General features: G+C 48.0%; 1 long non-coding RNA gene across 1 annotated transcript; it reads left to right on the top strand.

The window, feature by feature from the left end:
• The first annotated feature begins 831 nt into the window (after positions 1 to 831).
• LOC102775025 lies at positions 832 to 1,414 on the top strand. Its single transcript, XR_001512834.1, has 2 exons — positions 832 to 949; positions 1,298 to 1,414. It is a non-coding gene; the product is annotated as an uncharacterized LOC102775025 (long non-coding RNA).
• Positions 1,415 to 6,594: the final 5,180 nt, after the last annotated feature.

Here is a 6,594-nt window from a genome sequence, read left to right as displayed (position 1 = left end):
CTGGTCCCTGAGTCCCCATCGGGGAGCTGGTGACATTTTCCCATTGTTCTTTGTGGCCCATCCCTGCCGCCAGAGGCAAAGGGGAGCTGTTGGTTTCATGCACAACGACTAGGAAGAGGGGGAGGGGTCCCCCAAAGCCGCTCTCTGTTTTCATCTACCTTCGAACTTCACCATGGTATTGCTTCTCTCTGTTAGAGCTGTGGTGTTCATAACTCAGCCCTAAAACCAGAGAGCCCTGTGGCCTCGGGGCAGGCAGCAGAGATTCTGCGGCCTGGGGGGTGAAGGGTGCAGGGAGGTGGGAGGGAAAGTCCAGCCCTCACTGGAGCGGGAGGGACACAGCTCTTCTCACCGGTCCTTGCAAGTGAGCTTCTCAAAGTGCACCTCTGGCCCAAACCGGGGGGAGCCGAACCCAAGCCCTTGCCTTGTGACAGGAAGCGGCCATTCAGCCACGTTCAGCTTTTGTTCAGAGCCTCCCGAAAGGGAGCCGCCCTGTCCCACCCGGGGCTTCAGGGAAGCCGGACCCTCCCCAGAAATGACAAATGGAAAAGACAGACGGACTCGAGCCAGGCCAGGATACAGTCTCTGGGACGAGGTTGTTTGTGTCTCGGATGTCACAGAAAACACAGCCTTTTAACTTATTAAGGAGGGACACGGCACAATCACCCAGGCTGGAGGTTACCAAGGTGAACCCAGTCCCAAGATTACAATCTGCCAGCCCAGAGGTCCAGGGACGCATGGAGGCCCAGAGAGGAAGTCGAGTTCACTGTTGGTAAATTTTTTTGGATGCTGTTTATGTTTGAACTTTTCTCTGTTTTCCTGTAGAAACTTCCGGACCCTCTTCCTGTGTCCCTACAAAAGGCCCGGACAATGCGGTCCCAGCCCTGCTGTGGGACACGGGCGGGGCCCCACCTTCCTCCTTCCTGCAGGGATATCCTTTCCTATAGAAGAGGTAAGAATGTAAGGTTCGTGTGAACATGTTATTATATTCCTTATCTCAGTCATTTTGTGATTTGCTGGTTGGCGACGAGAAGTCAGCCTGGCCACGTTCACAATAGAGGTGGCCCCGGTTCCGAGTTCGGGCTCGTGCTGTTTTCTCAGCTGAAGAGGGCAAGCGGCCGGTGAAAACGCTGCTTGTTTTCCGGGATCTTATCAAGAGTTCACGTCTAAGGCCAGAGAGAGAAGGGAGGGCTCCGCTTTTTTTCTCTCTCTCCTCATTGTTTCCAACTGAATTGGCAGGAAACAGGAATCCTCTACCTGTCCCCCTGGGGAGCAAAACTGATTCGATTCCATTTTTCAGATGTATCCGCCACCACCAGAAGTTGGGGACATTTCCGCTCACCCCCGAAACGAATGTGTTCTGCGTTTACAACAAATGACATCTTTCAAAGTTGGCCATAAATCAAAGTTAAGTGAAGAGCTTTGGGATTGGTGATGGCTGTAAACTGCATCCCAGGAGCTCAGATTTATTTTCTCATTCACCCCTTTTCAGGCTGTGGACCCCGACTGACTCCAAATGCACGCATGCACGCGTGTGGTGCGTGTGCGTGTGCGTGTGTGAGTGTGTGTGTGTGTGTGTGCTGTCGACGGCATAGACCCTCAGAATGAAAATCCTTCACACAGAGTCTCACATAAAATCGAAGGGTTCACGTAACAGCTGCCCGAGAGGGTATGTGGCTGGTGGACAAGGCAGACTCCACACGGAAGGTTAAGTCCGTTTCTCAAGAATCATGGTGTGTTTGTGGTTGACCCAGTATTTTCCACTTAAATCAGTTCAGCCTATTTAGTCCACTTGGACAAGAGTCACGGTCCACCTAGATTCTTCATTTTACATGAACTCAACCTCAGATCATTATATTCTGAGGAAATTGGTTGTTTTCCTGCCTATGGATAAAGTTTAAACATAGGAATTGTATAAACGGCAATCATCCACAAACGGAAGGAGCTTTCCTTTCAACGTCAACTCTTCACCTTGGAGCTTAGACGCAGAACCTCAGCTACTGGACGGAATCAGAAAACAACCCATTTTTAACTACCCTCCAGAGCACAGGAACCAGGAAAAAAGCAATTGGGTTCTGCTCTAGTGGGGTCTTGGTTTTCCCAGGCCACACCACCTTCCATCCAGGGCCCTGCCTCTGTCAGAGGCTCTGTCCCCACCCAGTCTTGTTAGAGAACATCCAGCTCCTCATACCCACTGCTTACCTGGTAGCTGTTTGTGGTTCTTCTGCTATGTGAGGATATTTGAGGGAGAAACTCTCCAGATTCCCTCTTCCTATGTGTCCTTGGTGACCCACGGGGCAGCTGCTGCTCCCAGACCTGCCTGCTCCTCCACTCCCGTGGCTGTGTTTGGTGGGAGCCAGACACCCTGTGCTCATCCTAGGGCGCCCAACTGATGTTTCAGATACAGAAGTCCAGCAGGTCTGCCCAGAGTCACCCCAGACCATTTTTGCACCCAAGTGAGACAACCACCTTGTGATCAGTCTCTGCCGCATTAGATTTATGGGAGAAAGATATTTCACATCCTTGTATTGTATTAACCAGTGCGTTCCCGTAATCCCAATATTTCCTTTCTCTTCTTGGCATTTCCCTCGTGCCCCTATTCCATTGGAAGCAGTTGGGCTCTTCTGTACGAACTGCCTCAGAGAAAGGATGTTACCGTGGAAAAAAAGAGCCTGGAAAAGACTCTTCCTGATTTTTTAATCCAAAAGCTGAGGCCATTAAGGAAATGGAAAAAGACCCACAGAAAGGATCAAACATTTGGCAGAAGTATCACAAGTGAGAACAAAATTTCTCACCAGCCCTGCTAAATGAGCTTCAAGAATTCAGGAGAACCAGAGTAGAGAGAATGATGGGTGAGGTCCGAGCCACAAGGGCCAGATCTGAAGGGGCTACAGAGCATGAGCAGAAACAGCCCCTTCAGACCATCCATTACCCACTCACATGATGCTGTATCACCCATGCCCAGGGCTACACTAGTTGACTTGTCCTCTGGCATCCAAGAAGGACATCTCATTGTCTATTTAGCTGGGAATAACAACTGACTATGCCCCCAGCCTTGGCTATGTTGTCACAGCTGAACTTACCCACTGTGATCAAACCACCAAACAACCTCTCAGGGCACTAGTAGGCCTCCAAGAAGGAAGGTGGTGTCCTTAGGCCAGTGATGGCGAACCTATGACACGCGTGTCAGAGGTGACACGCAAACTCATTTTTTTGGTTGATTTTTCTTTGTTAAATGGCATTTAAACATATAAAATAAATATCAAAAATATAAGTCTTTGTTTTACTATGGTTGCAAATATCAAAAAATTTCTATATGTGACACGGCACCAGAGTTAAGTTAGGGTTTTTCAAAATGCTGACACTGAGCTCAAAAGGTTCGCCATCACTGCCTTAGGCACTTGACAAGGAAGTGCTATGGAAGGAAAGTCCCTTGTGAATAGAACCAGCTTCAGATTTTTCCCTGACCAAAAACAGTGGTCAAGATCCACCTCCACCCAAGTCCTCTCTGGCTTTCTCAAGCGAACCACATTGCTCTTCCGTGTTCAACAACTTTGAACTGTTTCCCCAGAGCCTGTTCCGGGGGTCTATTTGGGTTATTCTACCTTGTGTTGCATTTCTAGCCTCTGACATGACCTTGACCTTGACCTCAATCTTGTGTAAATGCCTGGTTTTCCAGGTTCTCATCTCCCTTGCCATAGAGCCCTGAACTCCCCAGCTCCCTGGCCGGGATTCTATCAGCTTTCATCTCTCCACTTCACCGGGGTGTCAGTTCTAACACCCCAGCCATCCTCCTTCTCATGGCACATCAATCACACACCTAGAGGTTTTACAGCCTCTAAGGCCCTCACCCCCCTCCACCCCATTTCCCTCAGATGAAGTGAGTCACGGATCCATGGAGTCCACAGGGCCACCCTGTGAGTACAAGAAGGTGGAGGTTCTGCCTTGGATGAGTCAAGGTATCATATTAACAGAACAAGGTTGGTCCGAAGGCTGGTTTGGATCCCTTCTCATCAACATGCAGTCCCTTCTCCACTCTCTTTCCACCCATGTGACTGTGGTTAGAAATCCTGGGGACAAGCCTGCCCTCCTCCGCATTAGGGAAAGGGTGGTAGGGTGGATCCAGACCCTGCATAGAGGCTTCCGTGTAGTCCAGAGGGAGGATCCAGAGGGCCACAGAATGGGCCGGAGGGGCATGTGCCACAGCTGAGGTTTTAAACGAGGGAAGAAAGGGTGCAGAGATACCAATACGTCTTTAGTGCCGTTCTCTGGTTGCGTCTACACTGAAGAGATCAAAATGGAAAACATAAAGTGGAAGTATCACTTCTGGTGTATGCCACACACCTAGCATATGGAGCATCGTCTTCCCCCTAGCCTTTCCCTGCGTCACCGAGGTGCTGGAGGCTTAGCTAATGTTTACAGAGCCTTCTACAGGTCTCAGAGGAGAGTGACTACAAAAGCGCAAGCGTGAGCACCATCACTCACCCTGCCCAGATCTAGTCTAGTGAGCATTAACTGGATTTAAAGGTAAAGAAATGTTAGTGTGTGTTTCAAAGGCTACCACTACCTGGCGGGAAGAAATGCACCATGAAAGGCCATTTTTCATGGTGAAATTATTAAAGTCTTCGGAGTCAAAATAAAAAAGGAGAGGAGCAAACATCAAGGGATTAGGAGCGACCATGAAAGCAGACTCGTTAGCAAAATCAAAGCGGGTCCTCAACCACAGCGACAGCATGACTGATTTCTGTGTAAGACTCTCAGATCTAGGCCATTGCAGGACCTGCTGGCTCCATGCGCTTTTATTGTGGTAGCATTTCTCTGGATTGAATTCTGGCTGAATTAATGGAGCATGGATTGAGGGGGGGGGATTTTTTTATTAAAAGGCAGAGATTTTTGTGATCAATTAGTAGCTAGGGGGGTGTGCAGGTGGAGGAGGGGAATGTTCCGGAAAGTGTCTTCTACCAGTTGCCCTAATGATCATTCCCATCTCTGGAGGCTCACTGCCTGACTTCTAATCCTTGGTGACCTTGGGGCAAGTTATTTAACCTCTTCTGGTCTCAGCGTCCTCATTTATAAAAATGAATGAGTGGACTAGCAGTGGCTATGTCTGTGGGGTAAGAATCCACTTTTTACTGTATTGCTGGGCCTCTTACGAGAAGCATTTATTACTTTTATGATAATAGTAATCACGGCTGTGGTTCACTGAGCACTACTGTGTGCAAGGGATGCCACTAAGTTTGTATAATCCTCACACTATAACACCATGGAGAAAGTATGTTTATTACCCTTGTTCAATGGGTGAGATAACCAAGGAACAAAGACGTGAGGCAATTTTCCCAGAGCTAGCAAACGTTAAAAATCAGGATTTAAACCCAGGTGGTTCAGACTCATTCTGGTCAAAGGGCCAATTTGGGATCTTATAAAGTATACAAGTCAAATACATCATAATCCTTGCCATCCAAGAGTTCATGATAGAAGAAGAGTAGAAGATAAAGTGACCTCAAAAACTAGAATGGAGAGGCCGTAGACCGAGACAAGATTCTGCAGGAGTTCAGAGACAAGGGAGGGTTCTTCCAACTCTGGGAAGAGGAGTCACACTCTGAAGACAAGAAGAACACAGACAAAGTGGCTGAGATGGAGGACTTGACAACCTGCTATGGGTGGGGCCGTGTTTGGTAGAAATGAGACCCAGTGAGAAAGTTTTGCTTAGGCCAGTGATAGGGTCAGAGAGCAATTTAATGATAATAGCAAGTTTTATAAAATGCCAGATAGGATCACAGGGTGCTAAGTACTTTCACATAACTCATTTCATTTGCAAAACAACCGTAAGAGGAAGAAGATACTGATACTTGCCCAATTTTACAGAGAGCCTAGTTAGGTAGCATAGCTGGGATTAGAACCCAAGCAGTCTGGGCCCAAAGGCTGCATCTATAACCACCTGATTAAACTGCCATTTTTATCTACCCGTCTATTCATGGGCACTTGAGTTGCTTCCATAGTTTGGCTATTGTAAAAATGCTGCAATGAATATACAGCATAAATTCTTTCCAATTAGTGTTTCAGGTTTCTTTGAATATATACCCAGAAGTGGAATTGCTGGGTCATAAAACAGTGCGCCCCACTTTAATTTTTTGAGGGCCATCCAGATTATTTTACTAATCCTTGTGAACTTTTAATTTTAAATTTTATAATTGAGACATCGATGGGAACTGTCATGCAAAGGGGCACAGAGACACCACCCACACCACATGGTGCAGCCATAATAGAATAAGGTTTATTGGCGGAAACTAGCAGCAGAGTGGGAGCAGGGAAGGAAAGCACAACTCCTCTGAGATGACGCTGTCTGCAGAGGGGACACCAGCTTCCAAGAGAGGGATCCGCCCTATGCACTTTGCTGTGACAGTGATGGAGCAAGGGACATCTCTGTGGCTTTCGAACCATGGAGGAAGTGGACTTAGAAGACACTTCTGGAGTTCAGTAGCTAAGTGGCCATGGGGCCACCCATGGGAGTGTGCAAATTCATGTCCATCGGCATCCTTAGTCTGAGCAACATGGACCATCCATCTGTCCTCTAAGGTCAAAGCAGGTGTGGCGAAG

Source organism: Myotis davidii, unplaced genomic scaffold, assembly GCF_000327345.1.
Source record: "Myotis davidii unplaced genomic scaffold, ASM32734v1 scaffold13, whole genome shotgun sequence".
Classification (NCBI taxonomy): domain Eukaryota; kingdom Metazoa; phylum Chordata; class Mammalia; order Chiroptera; family Vespertilionidae; genus Myotis; species Myotis davidii.
Note: the sequence above shows the minus strand (reverse complement) of the source record. Positions and strands in the feature narration are given on the sequence as shown.